Source organism: Thalassophryne amazonica, chromosome 13, assembly GCF_902500255.1.
Source record: "Thalassophryne amazonica chromosome 13, fThaAma1.1, whole genome shotgun sequence".
Classification (NCBI taxonomy): domain Eukaryota; kingdom Metazoa; phylum Chordata; class Actinopteri; order Batrachoidiformes; family Batrachoididae; genus Thalassophryne; species Thalassophryne amazonica.
This window is the reverse complement of record NC_047115.1, coordinates 53,707,111-53,727,305: the sequence shown is the minus strand read 5'-3', so window position 1 is coordinate 53,727,305 and position 20,195 is coordinate 53,707,111. Positions and strand designations below refer to the sequence as shown.

The 20,195-nt window shown below is 42.8% G+C and overlaps 1 pseudogene; it reads right to left on the bottom strand.

Annotated features, from left to right (window-relative positions):
• Positions 1-5,142: 5,142 nt before the first annotated feature.
• On the bottom strand, positions 5,143-19,958 carry LOC117523915 (annotated as a pseudogene).
• Between the last annotated feature and the right edge of the window lie 237 nt (positions 19,959-20,195).

The window sequence follows — 20,195 nt, the reverse complement described above, 5'->3', positions numbered from 1 at the left end:
GCAGGTACTGGGAATCTTTGTTAAAGATGAGGGTCTGTGGTGCGATTTTAAGCAGGCTGTCCATGCTTGGAAACCAACAAACCTGACTGAACTGGACATGTTTTGTAAAAAAGAATGGTCCAAAATACCTTCAACCAGAAACCAGACTCTCATTGGAAGCTATAGGAAGCATTTAGAGCAGTGGTGGGCAACGTGATCCAGAAAGAGCCAAGAGGGTGCAGGTTTTCTTTGCAGCCACTGACTCAATCAGGTGATTTCACTGATTAATATCACTTTGAGCAGATGGAATGAGTTAGAATCGCAGAAAAGTGGATTAGCGTGAACAGTTACACATGTAACAAATGCCAATTCTGGTCGCTGACCGAATGGTCTGCCCCTAAAATTGGTCTACCTTGCCTTCACTGTGCATGCGTCATTTCGGAGCTCAGCTGCTCCTCTAAGACAGTCTCTTCACCCAAATCAATCAAATGGATTAATGGGATTATTAACTATCAGATGACAAGGTAAAGCCTCTTAAATCATTCTAAAGTCAGTTTTAAGAAGAAATGAGCCCGTTTTAAGCAGATATGAGGCGATACTCAGTGACGCTTTGAAATGACGACTTGCAGTGAACGCATCAGCTAGCAGCTCGTGTAGCTTCCTCCATCTTTTTTGATGAAATAATGCTGAATTTATGTGGAAATGATTGTTGTACAAAAGCTTCAGATATCTGTTGCTGAGACAGATGATGACTGGAGGGCAGTTTTAAGCAGAGATGAGGTGATAATACCGTGGAATTGTGGCTAAAGCAGCTGTGGTGCTCTGATCAGTCAATCACTTTTGACCCCTGTATAAATTGAAACTGATCTGTGTCACCAATTTTGCCATTTTTACCCCATAACCCCATAATATTCAGTCATAGATAGTCCAAACTAAACCTTTTTGGAATTATGATCAGACAAATAATGTGGTATAGTTTTCAACATGATTGGAGCATATTTTCAAATTTTGACCCCTGTGTAATTCTTTATTGACCCCTGTAGCTCATTAGAGGTCAGCTCCAGGGTGGCTCCATATCTGAAAATAAACATTAGTTAATTTAGAATATGTGTGCCAAAATCCATGCTTTTATCATAAAATGAACAACTGTTTTGCTATGCCGCCCCATGATGTTGAGTCTGTTCCTGTCAGCTGCTTCAGCCAGTAAATAACTGCATTAAAAATGGAACGGTCCTCACATAGTTTAGAGTAGTTTTAACTTGAACAGTTGGATTGTAAAGCTTTACCTGAATTTAATTCATTAGTTTGAAACTAAATCAAGATATATCTTCACATCACTTCTCACAAATCCTGGGGACATTGTGGAAGAACAATAGTGTACAGATTCACAGAAAACTTTTTTCAGCCATTCAGCATTTTAAAACTGCTGTACAGGTACAGGTTTCAATATTCACTCATTATTCATTATGGACATTTGCAATATTCAAAGATAAAATGATTAAATTGCCATCACTACAGGTTTGAGCAACAATTTTGTAATCCAACTATAACATATTAAATGAAATGATCAGTTTGTTGTCATTATTGATTATGAGACATTGCTGCCTGCCTTGAGTTTCTGCTTCCGTAAGGGACCGTCTAACAATTACTAACACCCACTGAAATGTACAATGCTGAAATGACAAAATTAGGTCAGTTAATTTCTGTTTTCATTGCAGTATTTTTATGCCAAAAAAAAAAAACCTGGATAGGTTCAAGATCCTACTAGACTCCTATTAGTAATGACCAGGTTATGTCAAAAACATTTCTATTTGGTTATCTTTTCAAATTCAAATGTTGTTGTTGGTCCCAACTTATTACAGCAAAACATTATTCACATGGCTCATATGGATTGCTCATAAAGAAATACCTCAGTTGCTGGGGTCCTCAACATTAAGGCATCGTGCATAGAGAATTGTGCCACATGGTCAAAATGTAAGTTTTGTGATTGTCCTTTATCAAGCAGAGCCAGTCTTTCACCAAATTTCTGGACTCAGCGATCAAAACTGTATCTGTATATGGTGAAAGATAATTGTGAAAGATAATTTAAGGTGGCAGTAATTAAACCATTACTTAAAAAGCCATCACTTGACCCAGCTATCTTAGCTAATTATAGGCCAATCTCCAACCTTCCTTTTCTCTCAAAAATTCTTGAAAGGGTAGTTGTAAAACAGCTAACTGATCATCTGCAGAGGAATGGTCTATTTGAAGAGTTTCAGTCAGGTTTTAGAATTCATCATAGTACAGAAACAGCATTAGCGAAGGTTACAAATGATCTTCTTATGGCCTCAGACAGTGGACTCATTTCTGTGCTTGTTCTGTTAGACCTCTGTGCTGCTTTTGATACTGTTGACCATAAAATTTTATTACAGAGATTAGAGCATGCCATAGGTATTAAAGGCACTGCGCTGCGGTGGTTTGAATCATATTTCTCTAATAGATTACAATTTGTTCATGTAAATGGGGAATCTTCTTCACAGACTAAGGTTAATTATGGAGTTCCACAAGGTTCTGTGCTAGGACCAATTTTATTCACTTTATACGAGGTCTATTAGAAAAGTATCCGACCTTATTATTTTTTCAAAAACCATATGGATTTGAATCACGTGTGATTACATCAGACATGCTTGAACCCTCGTGGGCATGCGAGAGTTTTTTCACGCCTGTCGGTTACGTCATTCGCCTGTGGGCAGGCTTTGAATGAGGAGTCGTCCACCCGCTCGTCGATTTTTTTCATTGTTTAGGAATGGCTCAGAGACTGTTGCTTTGTTTGATAAAATTTTTTTCAAAACTGTAAGGCACAACTGAGTGGACACCATTCAATAAATTCAGCTGGTTTTCGGTAAAAATTTTAACGGCTGATGAGAGATTTTGGTCTGGTAGTGTCGCTTTAAGGACGGTCCACGGCGCCTGACGGCGATCTGCGCTTCGAGGCGGCAGCGTCTCGCCGTTTCAAGTTGAAAACTTCCACATTTCAGGCTCTGTTGACGCAGTAAGTCGTCAGAGAACAGAGAACTTTCAGAAGAAGTCGGCATGAGGAGTTTATTCGGACATTCCATTGTTAACTGTCATTTTGTAATGAAAGAACGTGCGGGCAGAGTTGCATGTCGGGCTGGACCCGACCGCGGGGGGTCGCGGCAGGAAAAACACCTCCGTTGGAAATCTTAACGGGCAAGTTGGAACATGCCCAAGCTGTTAAACAATTTCTCAGTTACTTGTTGAAAGCCATTAAAAGCCGCCTGAATTCTACAAATGGTTTTCAACACGGAGGTGTTTTTCCTGTCGCGGCGCACACAGATTTGCCGAGTCGTCACGGAAACGACTCGGCGAATTTGCGCGTACGTCTTTCATTAAAAAAATGTCCTTAAACAGTGGAATGTCCGCATAAATTCCTCATGCCGGCCTCTTCTGAATCTTCTCTGTTCTCTCACGATGTCCTGGGTGAATTAAGCCTTAAATTAGGATGTTAAGCTCGAAACAGGGCCGACGACAGCGCCTGGAAGCGCTGCAGGACGTCCCGCTCCGTGGGAAGTCCTTACACCGACAGAAACACCCCATAATCTCTCATCAGCCATTAAACTTTTCACAGAAAACCATCTTAATTTCTCGAATAGTGTCCACTCGGATATTCCTCACAGGTCCAGAAAAATTTTTGATAAAGCAACGCGCGCCGTCTCGAGCAGCGTGTGAAACAAAGGAATTCAGCCGAGAGGGCGGGACCACATCTCACTCAAGGCCTGCCCACAGGGAAATGACGTCACCGACGCGTGAAAAAACTCACACATGCGCACGAGGGTTCAAGCATGATTGGTGTAATTGCATGTCATTCAAATCCATATAGTTAAAAAAAAAATAAAAGGGTCGGTTTATTATCTAAGAGACCCTCGTACATGTTCCCTTAGGCAGTATTATTAGACGGCATTGCTTAAATTTTCATTGTTACGCAGATGATACCCAGCTTTATCTATCCATGAAGCCAGAGGACACACACCAATTAGCTAAACTGCAGGATTGTCTTACAGACATAAAGACATGGATGACCTCTAATTTCCTGCTTTTAAACTCAGATAAAACTGAACTTATTGTACTTGGCCCCACAAATCTTAGAAACATGGTGTCTAACCAGATCCTTACTCTGGATGGCATTACCCTGACCTCTAGTAATACTGTGAGAAATCTTGGAGTCATTTTTGATCAGGATATGTCATTCAATGCGCATATTAAATATGTAGGACTGCTTTTTTGCATTTGCGCAATATCTCTAAAATTAGAAAGGTCTTGTCTCAGAGTGATGCTGAAAAACTAATTCATGCATTTATTTCCTCTAGGCTGGACTATTGTAATTCATTATTATCAAGTTGTCCTAAAAGTTCCCTGAAAAGCCTTCAGTTAATTCAAAATGCTGCAGCTAGAGTACTGACAGGGACTAGAAGGAGAGAGCATATCTCACCCATACTGGCCTCTCTTCATTGGCTTCCTGTTAATTCTAGAATAGAATTTAAAATTCTTCTTCTTACTTATAAGGTTTTGAATAATCAGGTCCCATCTTATCTTAGGGACCTCATAGTACCATATCACCCCAATAGAGCGCTTCGCTCTCAGACTGCAGGCTTACTTGTAGTTCTTAGGGTTTGTAAGAGTAGAATGGGAGGCAGAGCCTTCAGCTTTCAGGCTGCTCTCCTGTGGAACCAGCTCCCAATTCAGATCAGGGAGACAGACACCCTCTCTACTTTTAAGATTAGGCTTAAAACTTTCCTTTTGCTAAAGCTTATAGTTAGGGCTGGATCAGGTGACCCTGAACCATCCCTTAGTTATGCTGCTATAGACTTAGACTGCTGGGGGGTTCCCATGATGCACTGAGTGTTTCTTTCTCTTTTTGCTCTGTATGCACCACTCTGCATTTAATCATTAGTGATTGATCTCTGCTCCCCTCCACAGCATGTCTTTTTCCTGGTTCTCTCCCTCAGCCCCAACCAGTCCCAGCAGAAGACTGCCCCTCCCTGAGCCTGGTTCTGCTGGAGGTTTCTTCCTGTTAAAAGTGAGTTTTTCCTTCCCACTGTTGCCAAGTGCTTGCTCACAGGGGGTCGTTTTGACCGTTGGGGTTTTTCCGTAATTATTGTATGGCCTTGCCTTACAATATAAAGCGCCTTGGGGCAACTATTTGTTGTGATTTGGCGCTATATAAATAAAATTGATTTGATACTAATCAAACTCATAGAAAGGTTAATTTAGCTCAGCAGTTACATTAATGTCTCTCGGTTTGAGATTGAGAGACACCTGAGAAGATATTCTGGAGTCATGAGGTCCTGAACTAAGGTGTCTATCATGAAAGTTTGTGCAATGATATGAGATACATTGATTTTACAACTGCATTAATACAGGCTAATCTTAGGTCAGCTCTTCATCCAAATCTCGATACAGCACAGAGAAACCAATCAAGGTCAAACATTGAACTCTAACCACATAGCCCTGTATGAAGGATCATCAATGAAGCCCATGCTTTTAAAGAGCCTGTAGGAGACCTCATTGTCATTCACTACAAAGCAGTAGACAGGATATCCCTGAGCTTGGACTCTCCTGGCCATGGTGCAGATCATGATTTTGGCATAACCTTTGCCTCTGTGCTCGGGCACAGTGTACAAAATACCCAAGGCACAGTAATCATACAGCAAAATCCACGACATGGGCTGACCCTGGTCATCGTTGATTGCAACATGTAGAAAGTTGCTGATGAGGTTTTGTAATAGTTGCGTGTCCTTGCTCATTCCCTCCAAACTTCCAGGTTTTATTCACCAAGTCAACATGGGAAAGGTTCAGAGACGAAATCCTTGATTCAAGCTCACTGTTGGGAAAAAGTTAAACGAACTGAGAAAATGTATACAAATTACTCAAAATGTGAGCGCAAGTGAAGTAGCTATTCCCTTTTCTTCCAAAGTATAGTAAAGGGTGATATTGTGCAAAACCAATATTTAAATCAGCTTTTTCCAGTTAATACAATTCTGTCAGTTATGTGATAAAACTCTCCTGCTGTTAGCAGTTCTGGCCTCAAACGATTGTTGTTTTTTGTTTTTTAGACTTCTGGGACATATGACATATTTGAATATATACCTGTCAATGACTGGTGCGATCAGACTATCACAGTCTTGCAAGTAGAGAAGATGGACCAAACACAAACATTTGTTCTTGACCTCTCTGAGAGAGGACACTTCTTTGAGCATGGCCGCATGGGAAGAATCAATCCCTGTCAGGAAAATCACTTCTATCAGTAGTACTTTTTTGCATGCAGTCATGACCTCTACAGAAAATTAAAATTTTTAAATTTACCACCAATTACGAAATAAGTGCTCCAGTCAATCGTGTTCTCCTCTGTTAGTATCTTCCATAAAATCTGGTCATCCAGGCTGAAGTATGTCACCTCTTTCGTCATCTCTGAACTACATTTGCTCTGTGAAATAATTACAATGGTCAGGTGGTACACATAAATCTAAAGATCAAGCAAAACATCCTCATCAAAGTATTGGGCATGAGCTCACCTTAGGGTCAGGTCGGCAAATTATCACTTTAAAATGAGGCCATGTATCCACAACTACCTCCAGTGTAGTTGGTTTGTTCCTATTCATAGCGTGAAGAAAACCATAAACCTAGAAACAAACACACAAAAATCGTCACACACAGGAGAGCTTGTGTTGCCACATGTCCAAGGTTAATTGCAGCTGTTTACCTTAAAACTCTTCGGTAAGTGTTTTTGCAGAACTCCTTCAGCGATTTGCAGCTCATTTTTACTCAGCACCTTCATATTTCTTCACTGGAGCTTGAAAAATGCATTAGAATTTTGTTACTTATCAGTGTTTGCATTAGAGGCTTTGGCAACTGTGACCAGGGACCAAGGTTGGGTAGGATTACTTTGAAAGAATACATGTGGATTACATGTATGTATGTACATACATTTGGATTATTTATAATCTGATTACTGTTGGATTACATTTCAAATTAATCCTACCCAACCCTGCCAGGGACACACTAGGTATTCAAAATGTGAGTCCCAGCACCTCAAGGCAGCAAAGCCGCCTCACACGAGCACTAAATTTAATCCAGAGTTGCCAATTTCAGGAGGTACTCAAGTGTGATAAGAAAGGTGGCAAATGATGCCATGACAGCAAAGTGTGACTGAGATTATATAGTTTTATCAATGAAAAATGAAATGTAAACAAAAGTAAATCTGTGAGGATCTGCAGGCTCCACACTGGGTAGTGTTCATAAAATTGGTAGCTGACATTTTTCAAGGGTGGAAATAAATTGCACAAACTTCCTATAATGAGTTGGAATGGTGTATGATTATAGAATGTTTTTAGAATCAACAGTTTTTAGACATCAACAGTTTTTCAGAGAAGACCTCACTCCTTTTATATCCTTTTAATTACATAACTTTTACTGATAATTTACTGTCTTAATCCATCCATCCATCCATTTTCTTCCGCTTTATCCGGAGTCGGGTCGCGGGGGCAGCAACTCAAGCAAAGCCGCCCAGACTTCCCGATCCACACACACCTCCTCCAGCTCCTCCTGGGGAACCCCAAGGTGTTCCCAAGCCAGCCGAGAGATGTAGTCCCTCCAGCGTGTCCTGGGTCTTCCCCGGGGCCTCCTCCCAGTGGGACGTGCCCGGAACACCTCTCCAGCAAGGCGTCCAGGGGGCATCCGGAAAAGATGCCCGAGCCACCTCAACTGACTCCTTTCAACGTGGAGGAGCAGCGGCTCGACTCCGAGCTCCTCACCCTATCTCTAAGGGAGCGCCCAGCCACCTTGCAGAGGAAACTCATCTCGGCCGCTTGTACTCGCGATCTCGTTCTTTTGGTCATGAGCCAAATCCCATGACCATAGGTGAGGATCGGAACGTAGATCGATCGGTAAATCAAGAGCTTTGCCCCCCTACTCAGCTCTCTCTTCACCATGACGGTCCGATACAGCGACCGCATCACTGCAGATGCTGCACCGATCCGTCTATCGATCTCAAGCTCCATCCATCCCTCACTTGTCTGTCCTTCACTCGTGAACAAGACCCCGAGATACTTAAACTCCTCCACTTGAGGCAAGGACACTCCACCGACCTGAAGAGGGCAAAGCACCTTTTTCCGGTCGAGAACCATGGCCTCGGATTTGGAGGTGCCGATTTTCATCCCGGATGCTTCACACTCGGCTGCAAACCGCCCCAGTGCACGCTGAAGGTCCTGATTTGACGAAGCCAACAGAACCACATCGTTCGCAAACAGCAGAGACGAGATTCTGTGGTTCCCAAACCAGACCCCCTCTACACCCTGGCTGCGCCTAGAAATTCTGTCCATAAAAATAATGAACAGAACCGGTGACAAAAGGCAGCCCTGGCGGAGGCCAACGTGCACTGGAAACAGGTTTGATTTACTACCGGCAATGCGAACCAAGCTCCTGCTGTGGTCGTACAGGGACTGGATAGCCCTTAGCAAAGGACCCCGGACCCCGTACTCCCAGAGCACTCCCCACAGGGTTCCCCGAGGGACACGGTCGAATGCCTTCTCCAGATCCACAAAACACATGTGGACTGGTTGGGCAAACTCCCATGAACCCTCGAGCACCCAATGGAACGTGTAGAGCTAGTCCAGTGTGCCGCGACCAGGACGAAAACCACACTGCTCCTCCTGAATCCGAGGTTCGACCATTGGTCGAATTCTCCTCTCCAGTACTCTGGAATAGACCTTACCGGGGAGGCTGAGGAGTGTGATCCCCCTATAGTTGGAACACACCCTCCGGTCCCCCTTCTTAAACAGAGGGACCACCACCCCGGTCTGCCAATCCAGAGGCACTGTCCCGATTGCCACGCGATGTTGCAGAGGCGTGTCAGCCAAGACAGCCCCACAACATCCAGAGACTTAAGATACTCAGGACGGATTCATCCACCCCAGGAGCCTTGCCACCGAGGAGCTTTCTAACCACCTCGGTGACTTTGGCCTGGGTAATGGATGAGTCCGCCTCTGAGTCCCCAGTCTCTGCTTCCTCTTCGGAAGACGTGACGATGGGATTGAGGAGATCCTCGAAGTACTCCTTCCACCGCCCGACAACATCCCCAGTCAGGGTCAACAGCTCCCCACCCGCACCGTAAACAGTGCTGGTGGAGAGCTGCTTCTGCCTCCTGAGGCGTCGGACGGTTTGCCAGAACCTCTTCGAGGCCGACCGATAGTCCTCCTCCATAGCCTCCCCGAACTCCTCCCAGACCCGAGTTTTTGCCTCTGCGACCACACGGGCTGTGGCACGCTTGGCCTGCCGGTACCTGTCAGCTGCCTCTGGGGTCCCACCTACCAACAGAGATAAGTAGGACTCCTTCTTCAGCTTGATGGCATCCCTTACTTCCGGTGTCCACCACCGGGTTCGGGGATTGCCGCCGCGACAGGCACCAGAGACCTTGCAACCTCAGCTACGAGCAGCCGCATCGACAATGGAGGTGGAGAACATGGTCCACTCGGACTCCATGTCTCCAACCTTCCCCGGCCTCGACCGCCACCCAATCCTCTCTGCACCCGACCCCCATGGCCCCATCTGCAGGTGGTGAACCCACAGGAGGGCGGGCCCACGTCACTCTTTCAGGCTGAGCCCGGCCGGGCCCCATGGGCTAAGGCCCAACCACCAGGCACTCACGCGCGAGCCCCAACCCCAGGCCTGGCTCCAGGGTGGGACCCTGGCTCCGCCATACCGGGCGACATCACGGTCCTTGATCTTTTACTGGTCATGGAGGTTCTGAACTGCCATTAGTCTGACCCGTCACCTAGGACCTGTTTGCCTTGGGAGACCCTACAGGGAGCACAAAGCCCCCGACAACATAGCTCCTAGGATCATCCAGGTACGCAAACTCCCCCACCACGATAAGGTGGCAGCTAGAGGGGGATGTATTTCTAAATTGTTTAGGTTATTGTTTTCATATACACACACTATTATCATTACTATCAGTATTATTATTGTTATAATTATTCTATTTTTACTTTTACTTTTTCATTTGAATTTTAAATGGACCACAATGGAAATGAGTGTTTTCATTTTCTTGTGTTATCCATGCATCTTTTTAAACGTTATTTATAATTATATTATGTACTTACATTGAACTTACTAAATAAAATCACGCACTCATGCTTTTAATATAAAGATGATTTACCGCCCCCTGTTGGAATGGCGTGTGAGTCCAGAATGTAAATATTATTAGCCAATGCTCAGTGCTGTTAGCTAATATATGTAGCATCTCTCAAAATATTTGCCCTATCAACATTTGGTTTTGATCATTCATCCTTGACCCAAAATACATACCAAACGGCAAATGTCAGCTCTCCCCAGTTTGTACATGATTCAAATTTCACGCATGCACAGCTGTTTGTCTTTTCTGCATTCTGCTGTACCCAGGTGCTTTTAATTTGACAAACGGAGACGGTGGCAGAAGACATTAAAAGCACTACACATTTCATTCATGGTGCCAACATGACGCTTAACTCACTCATGGTAACAGCAACATAACACTTAACTAAACTAACAAAAACAATAAATCAATAACAATAACAATACTGTAAAACTAACATGAACCACAATGAGTACATTTAAAACCCCAAAAGGTCATGGTGCATTGCAGCGCAACATCCATTCTAACTGCAAATGTCAGCTCTCCTCGGTTTTTGTGTGATTGAAGCCACACACACACACACACACACACACACACACACACACACACACACACACACACACACACACACACACACACACACACACACACACACACACACACACACACACACACAGAGGCCACTTGACTATTATAATATAGATTGATTGATGGTGCTGGATAGAGAGTGTTTCCTGCAGTGTCCAAAAATTTACACACAGTATCTTTAATCTGAGCAGCAGAGGGCTGATCAGAACATTGATTTCTATTTACTCACTAGATGGAGGACCGGGGCGATCCACTCTGTTGCCAGAGTGCCACCATCTTGGTTAGCGTCAAACAACCAAACATTAATAGAAATCAATGTGGACATGATCAGTGTTTTTAAGAGAGTTACAGGATAAATCTGCATTTTCTGTGCAATTACATTTATTCAAACTCAGTCCCACATTTGTACAGCCACTATTTGTCAAAAAAATACAGAAGAGAATCCGACTATTTCTATAATTGACTTGAATGAATTTGTTAGTCCCAGTCCAGATAGAAGATAATACCATCAGTTTGTCAAACACACTATGTCTGCCATGACACGAGGTGCTAGTCTGATCCTTAATTAATTTTATTATGAAGATAAAGATGGGAAATAATCAGGGGTCCAAGTAAGAGTTTCCTGTGCTTGCATCATATTAAAGATATGAATATTAAAGTCTGCTCTTAACCCACTTGTGGCACTGTTTTACGCAGCGCTTCTCCACAAAAATATCAAATAAAATAAAAATGAAACAGCCATGCCAGCCAGGGTGAAAGTAAGATTATTCAATAATTTCTGGACCAAGTTGAAAGAAATCTGGAAAACCTACACTGGAATATGGAGTACATCACAGAGAAATTAATCACATTTGTATATATTCTTTTATCATATACCTATAAATGATACGCCAATATGATTGGATAAAACACTAAAGAATAAATAGCAATACACCCTTGTGATATTTTTCGCGGACCGGTAATATTTTTCATACCACCCGAGTAAGGGAATGTCACCTTGGTAATCAGCCAATCCATACATATGTTGTGACGTCACGGCACGTGCGATCCTAGATATTGTCAATGTGTAATTTAATACAGTGGTCCCTCGCTATATCGCGGTTCACCTTTCGCGGCCTCGCAGTTTCGCAGATTTTTTTTTGTGCAATTTTGGATGCTTCTTCTTTTTTTCTTTTTTTTTAACAGCGCATTGTGTTTTGCGTCCTTATCAGGCAGGCCGGTCGCGGCACCGGTCGGCATCACCGCGATTGCCCACACTGCCTCCGATGCGCAAGTTGTTCATTTGGCCTCAGGGTGCATGGTTTCTGAAGGGTTGTAAAAAGCCATATTCACTGGTGAACAACTTGATAACTGATATTAGCATGAATATACAATGTCAAAGTGCCTGTCATGTGGACCCATCAAATTGAGAGAAAAACATTTCCATTCTATGAATTTGCTCTTACAGAATATTCAGGGTGGAAAACTGATGTGAAGAAAAACCCAAGGCTAATGAAAAGGGTTAAATTGAGACTCATGAAAGTGAGACTTCTAACTGAATCGCTAAAACGAATGGTGAGATATTTCTTACGACAAAACATTCAGGCAGTACAACTGAAGTCACTACTTTACAGAATACACACAAAAAATAAGTTCGGTTATCTGTGGGGAGCTCAGAGTAGAGTCACTGCTCCTTTGCGTTGAAAGGAGCCAACTGAGGTGGTTTCGGGCATCTGGTAAGGATGGCCTTGGGCGCCTCCCTAGGGAGGTGTTCCAGGCACATCTATCTGGGAGGAGAACCCGGGGAAGACCCAGGACTAGGTGGAGAGATTATATCTCCACACTGGTCTGGGAACACCTCGGATCCCCAGTCAGAGGTGGTCAATGTGGCATGGGAAAGATAAGTCTGGGGTTCCCCTGCTGGAGCTGTTGCCCCCGCGACCCGAACCCGGAAAAGCAGTTGAAGATGAATGAATGATGAATGAATGAATAATACACACTGATGAAAGGTCACTCCACAATTTATTATTATTTATTCATTATTTATTTAACCAGCTGACAATCCTAGTTCAGTTTGTCAATGCACCCGAACGCTGCACAAAACAGCATTTTCAGATCACTTTAACCCAAGTTTAATTCAGCGCGTCATAGATTTCTATTTAATCTAATGACTGAAGATGCTGTGTAATGCTAAGCAAGATGGCGGGTGCTGGCACAGCTCACAGGCTGCATCCGCCATCTAGTGGATTAAACAGAAATCGATGGGATCAGACATTAACACAGGAGACTGAGTGTAAATGTAAACTTTTTTTATGTCATTGGTTTACTGCTCGTCATTCTCGTCGGAAGAATTTACTCTGCAGCACGTTATTTATTTATTGACTAGACCCGTGATGTATTATGTAGTAAGTGTCATTGTCTTCTTAACCCTATTATCCTCAAATATTACAAACACATTTTACCCTTGGGGTCAATCTGACCCCATGGATATTGGCCTCCAGAAAATGATTTACAGAAAATTCTTGACCAAGTTTTTGAGTCAGGCACTTTATGTGTTGACTACATAATCCCTTGATAATGGAACTTTGACCTGTCCTCTAGCACCACCATCAGACCAAACATTTAAATGACAATTCATTTATCTTAAAGTTTCTTATCTTAAGCTAAAACTCAAATCTTAAAGTTTCTTATCTTAAACTAAAACTCAAATTTCCATATCAGATCGGTCGAGGCCTGGGTTAACAAAGACCGCCACCGGTGCCGTTGCCCAACAGGTTGCTGGCGTAAATTTTAGGCTACTGCTGGGCGAAGAAGAAGAAGAGAACGTGTCCACAGACAGCAGGAGATGTGCTGAGGGAGGATATGCAGGTGGTTGGTGTGACAGAGGAAGATACAGAGGATGGGTGAGGTGGAAACGATAATCTGCTGTGGCGACCCCTAACGGAAGACAAAGAAGAAGAAGGTGTTATGAAGAGTTCAAGTGATGAGTTGTTGTCTTCAACATGGCTGAGTGCATATCTGGTGGGACCTTGAACCATTATGATCATATTAGCAGCGTTAGTCTCCCCTGCTGTTCAAGTGGGAAAGGACTACATCATCTTTCCATTTTTGGAAGGGATCATGTCTGCTGGTGGTTGAGTGACAACAGGAGGGTCAACACTCTCATTCTCATTAGATGAGAATGCCTCAGAATCAGGGTCCTCCTCAACACAGTCCTCTGTGTCAGGATGGTGTAAGTGCAAACTCTGTTTATTAATCATTGGTCTTTGCACTTCTGAGAGTCATTTCTCCTGAGACCAAATAGAAACTGCTGCAGCAGCAGCTATAAAACAATATGCACACTAAAATGGAGATAATAAAAGTAAACTACTATGGTCTATGGTTTTAAGAGTTTAAAGTTTAATCTTACAGAAATTGTGCAGTATGGGTACAGTGAGGAAAATAAGTATTTGAACACCCTGCGATTTTGTAAGTTCTCCCACTTAGAAATCATGAAGGGGTCTGAAATGTTCATCTTAGGTGCATGTCCACTGTGAGAGACATAATCTAAAAAACAAAATCTGGAAATCACAATGTATGATTTTTAAAATAATTTATTTGTATGTTACTGCTACAAATAAGTATTTGAACACCTGTGAAAATCAATGTTAATATTTGGTACAGTAGCCTTTGTTTGCAATTACAGAGGTCAAACGTTTCCTGTAGTTTTTCACCAGGTTTGCTCACACTGCAGCAGGGATTTAGGTCCACTCCTCCATACAGATCTTCTCTAGATCTTTCAGGTTTGGAGTTTCAGCTCCCTCCAAAGATTTTCTATTGAGTTCATACTGGCCTTTTGTGGTATTTAGTTTATGTGCGTGCTGAATAAAACTTATTCATTCATTCATTCAAAATGTCGTCAAAATCCGTGCGTTAGTTTTGACGTACTCCTGAGAACAGGAGAGGGAAATCTTGATCCAGAATACGAATCCAGATCCAGATCTGGATCACCTCCAAAATTCAGTGGAGTCTTCCATGCCCTAATATCTATCTGTGATGCAAATTTGGTGAGAATCCGTGAAATAGTTTTGACATAATCCTTCAAAACCTATATAAAGTGAAATCTTGATCCACAATCTGAATCTGGATCACCTCCAAAATGTACTGTATTCTTCCTTGGCCTAATATATGTCCGTGGTGAAAATTTGGTGAGAATCTGTGAAGTAGTTTTGAGGTAATCCTTCAATGTCTGTATACAGTAAAATGAAACTTGATGCAGAATCTGCATTCGGATCACCTCCAAAGGTTAATGGAGTCTTCCATGGCCTAATATGTATTTGTGTTGAAAATTTTGTCAAAATCCGTGTCGTAGTTTTGACGTACTGCTGCTAACGGTCATTCTCAAAAGCCTATATAAAGTGAAACTTGATCCAGATCACCTCCAAAATTCTCCCAAAAGTCTCCCTTGGTCTAATATCGATCTGTGGTGAAAATTTCATCAAAATCCTTGCAGTAGTTGTGATGTAATCTTGCTAACAGACTGACAGACAGACAAACACTGATTTTATTGTTTCCTTGGCGGACGCAACAATGCCTTATTCATTTTATTAACTATTGCAGTGCCTGTAGGAAGTATGTACTTCTATAGAATAGTGGGAGCTTTGTCTGCGATCTTTTTCAAAGCTGGCACGTACGAACGTTCCGTCTTGTGATAATAAAGCAAGAAGTGTTATGCCGCATTCACACCGAGCGCAACGCGAGCGACAGCAGTGACAGGTTGCCATGTAATCCCTATGGAAGGACGCGTTGTTGCGCCAAGCCACGCAATGCGATGTGACGGACGCGAATGAAGTGACGCAAATGAAGCGATTTTGAGCAATTGGCGCGTTTGTGGGGCGATATCGCGTTGCGTCATGTTGCGTTGCCCTCCTCCCCAAGTTGAAAGATCTGAACTTTTTCGTCTTGTCGTGCCAAGATGACCAATCAGGGACTGGATATGTAGTGACGTGGAGATGTTTTTGGGGGAAGAGCGAGCACAGCAGGGGCAGCGGAGTTTTTTTTTTCTTTCACAGGCGCGCGCGAGTCAATCGTCCGTGAAGATTATTTTATTTATTAACTACACAGATGTATAATAAAACAAATGGTGACTGGTTTATCAACACAATTACGAGGTCTATTAGAAAAGAAACCGACCTTTTTATTTTTTCAAAAACTATATGGATTTGAATCACGTGTGATTGCGTCAGACAAGCTTGAACCCTCGTGCGCATGCGTGAGTTTTTTCACGCCTGTCGGTTGCGTCATTCGCCTGTGGGCAGGCTTTGAGTGAGCAATGGTCCACCCCCCCTCGTCGGAATTCCTTTGTCTGACTTCTTCCTGAGAGACTGGCGCTTTGCTTGATCAAACTTTTTTCTGAAACTGTAGGCACATCCAAGTGGACACCATTCGAGAAATTCAGACGGTTTTCGGTGAAAATTTTAACGGCTGATGAGAGATTATGGAGTGTTACTGTCACTTTAAGGACTGCCCATGGAGCCGGATGGCGCGCCGCGCCCCGAGCCGCCATCGTCAGCCTGTTTCGAGCTGAAAACTTCCAAATTTAAGCCTCTGTTGACCCAGGACGTCGTGAGAGAACAGAGAAGTTTCAGAAGAGGTCGGGATCAGCAGTTTATCCGGACATTCCACTGTTAAAGGAGATTTTGTAATGAAAGACGTGCGGACGGATTCACGCATCGGCACCCAGCCGCTCATCGCGCGGCGCCACAGCAAAACACCTCCGTTGGAATCATTACAGGACAAGTTTGAACATGCCCAGCTGTTAAACAATTTCTCGGATACTCACTCGACTGAAAGCCATCGAAAACCGCCTGAATCTTACGAATGGTTATCAACACGGAGGTGTTTTGCACGGAAGTCAGACAAAGGAATTCCGATGAGGGGGGTGGACCAGTGCTCACTCAAAGCCTGCCCACAGGCGAATGACGCAACCGACAGGCGTGAAAAAACTCACGCATGCGCACGAGGGTTCAAGCTTGTCTGACGTAATCGCACGTGATTCAAATCCATATAGTTTTTAAAAAAAATAAAAAGGTCGGTTTCTTTTCTAATAGACCTTGTATGACAGAGGTTCTGGGGGAAGAGCGAGCAACAGCACCACAGCAGAGGAGTTTCTTTGTGATTCACGTGCGCGCGCGAGCGAATCGTCCGTGAAGATTATTTTATTTATTAACTACACAGATGTATAATAAAACAAATGGTGACTGGTTTATCAACACAATTATGACAGAGAGCAAGCAGCAGCCCCGCAGCAGGGGCAGCGGAGTTTTTTTTTTTTAATTGTTTACATGTGCACACGTGAACGAGACAGGAGGTCCTCAATCTGGGTCCTGCAGAGAAGGAAGGACCGCTGAAAGCGGCCGTCATCCAGACGCAGCTCCTGCAGCAAATAATGAAACTCCCTGTGAGGATGTTGTGAACCCAGGGATGGCGCTGCTGGCGACGTTTGTCAGCTTTCCACAACAATTAAGAGCACAGCAACTTGCTCCGTGTGATCAAGGTCTGTCATGTTAACTTGACTGACAACCAGAGCCGGCGAGCAGCATGGAAGCTCCTCCTATTTGATGATGCACAGGGGCGAATTTTCGCAGTGAAAGCAGAGTGACACACCGGGCGATGGTGGCGCATCCATCGCCAGGCGAAGGAAGCGAATTTGTGGCGTTGCGTTGCGCCAGGTGTGAACGCGGCGTTAGAGATAGGCATCTGTTTAAGGCAGTGAGTGACTCATCTTTGTTGACGATCTTTCTCGAAGCTGGCGCGTGAGAATGTTCCGCCTTTTGCCAATAATGATGATGACTTCAAAATAAAGGTTTTGAAAATTAATACCCAAAATTTTCATAATAAAGGATGCTCATCATCGTGCCATGCGCAAACCATATCTGAAAGCTGAGGCCAATCTGACAAACAGTCAGCGAGATACGCGAGCCACATACACACACATCCATCTTGCTTTATGGATAGATTGCAGTGTTCTTACCTTTGATTAAAACAGAGAAAATAAATTGCAAATTTTGTATTGAAAGGCATGCATGGGAGGCTGATAGTGAAGAAGGAAAGGATGTATCAAACCAAGCGTATACAGCCGCTTTACCTACTTAATTGTATTAGAGAACGTGGTGTCAGAGTCGCTTCGATTTCTGACCAATCACGGCTCATGTAACAAGTTTATCTGCTTTGGTTTCATTTCCGGTGTCATAGACCAAATGGTCCGCCCCTAAAAATCGGTTCGCCTTTTGCATCTGCGCATGCGTCATTTTGGACCACAGCAGCATGTGTGAAAAGGACTCTCTTCACCCAAAGCAATCAAATGGATTAATGTGATTTTTACCTCCGCCAAGGAAGTTATGTTTTTGGTCGCATCCGTTTGTTGGTTGGTTGTTAGCAGGATTATTCAAAAAACCCTCAACGGATTTCAATTAAATTTTTACCAGGGGTGTATCTTGGCCTAACTTAGAAGTCATTAATTTTTGGTAATGATCCGGAACACGATCCGGATCCAGTAGTTTTTTAATGATTCTTTATCATTGCAGGATAGGGCCAATTTCAACAATTTTGCATCTAATTTCATGAAGACGGGTCACAAAGGCTGAACAAAAATTAAGTTACGACACAACAATAATTTAGCATTTGTTTCTCCTCACTGAATAAACTTATTAGAAAATAAAAAAAACTTGTGTCACTCATGCAGTTTCTCTTCATAAATACATTTGCTGAAGATCTAAGGGTTTAATCCTCTGGGGCTGACGCCGTCGTATACGATGACTGAGACCAAGCTTTACTAAATTATAAATAACTTTTTAATGATATGAGATAGAAACTTACTTTTTTACTGAAAAGTTAACTCTGGGGACTTTCGAGCCACCATCCACCATCTTTGTATTCCTCATAGAAGCTGTGTGATGACGTGAGCAATGTGAGTGTCCAATCGGAATTGGTTCACCGTCACATGGTTTTCCAAAATCCAATCGTAGGGCAGATTCAGTTCACATGACCCACCAAAGATTGTTTTTAGGAGTGATGTGTTACTAGTTTATTATAGTTTGCTGTGGGTTTTGAATAAATGTGTGTGGAAAATTATTTGCTGCTTTACATTTTCCTTTCTTATTTCTGATTGTAAACTTTTATTACACTTATAAAACACAACTATAGCATATATATTTTGAAAGTACAGGTTGTCCTGAAAAAAAGAGACATAAAACTTGATTGTGGGATGCAGGGAGAGCTGTTAACAGCAATAACAAAACATTTATGCCAGGCGAGTGAACTGTCCAAAAAATGCCTTCGGACCCCAGAGGGTTAACCACTGAATCTGAAACATGACGGTAGATGTGTGAAACGACGTGGAATAAGTCTCTTTGCTTTGATGAAATAATGCTGAATTTATGTGGAAATGATTGTTGTACAAAAACTTCAGATATCTGTCATTGAGATAGATGATGACTGGAGTGCAGTTTGAAGCAGAAACGAGGTGTTACTCCGTGAACTGCGTCATCACTGCGTTTTCAGGGGGGACTGATTTTTAGGGGGACCGTTTGGTCTGCAACACCACTAATGGCGCTCATCGTATTGAGAAATCTTAACATGGAATTTTTTGGTTTTCACCTGTTTTGTGTTAAAAAAAAAAAACAAAACCAAAAAGCATTAAAATAATTTTTCCAATTTAGAGTTATCTTGTGATGGAAATATATGAAACTGAATTCTGATTTTGATAGAAATCAGTCATATGAGGGAAGACTAGCACACATGAAGACAAACCTCACTGCCTCTGCTCAAAGTTGTGAACAAACAAAACTCTGCTGAACTCAGCGGACATCAGCTGACAAGGAAGTCATTTTGCACTTCCAAACAGTGCCTCAGAAAATTAACTTTATTCGTAATATCACTGGGGAAGTTTGTTGCCACACAGGAAACAGTTACTGTGGTTCATACAGCACCTTATTTTTAGTGTGAACAGATTACAATTTGATGTCACCAAAAAAGTAAAAAACAAAACAAAAACAACACATTTGTAACAAGCAGATGTCATACAACCTCAATAACTGTAACATGCTGAATTTACTTTTTTTTTTTTAACAGCACTTACATTTTCCAGCAGTTTCTGTAACTCCACGTTGGACACGTTTAGCACTGGTTGGAGTCCAGCACTGGTGAGACTAATGTTTGTGCCGACACCGCACACTCAACCACCCCATCCTCCGAATGGTTTGTGCCCACACTGCACACTCAGCCCGTGCGTGTCGTTAGTCTCACCTAGAGTCCCTTTATACAAAGAGTAGCGACAACTGAAAACATGGCGCCATTTTGGGGCCAATTGTGCTGAACTACTGAATGAAACGTTAATGTTTTCAACATTTTTTTAATCAGTTAACTACATACAGCAACACATCCAGGTGCAGGTACTGTCAAAATAAATATAAAAATGTTAAATTATCAAATTTACATAAAT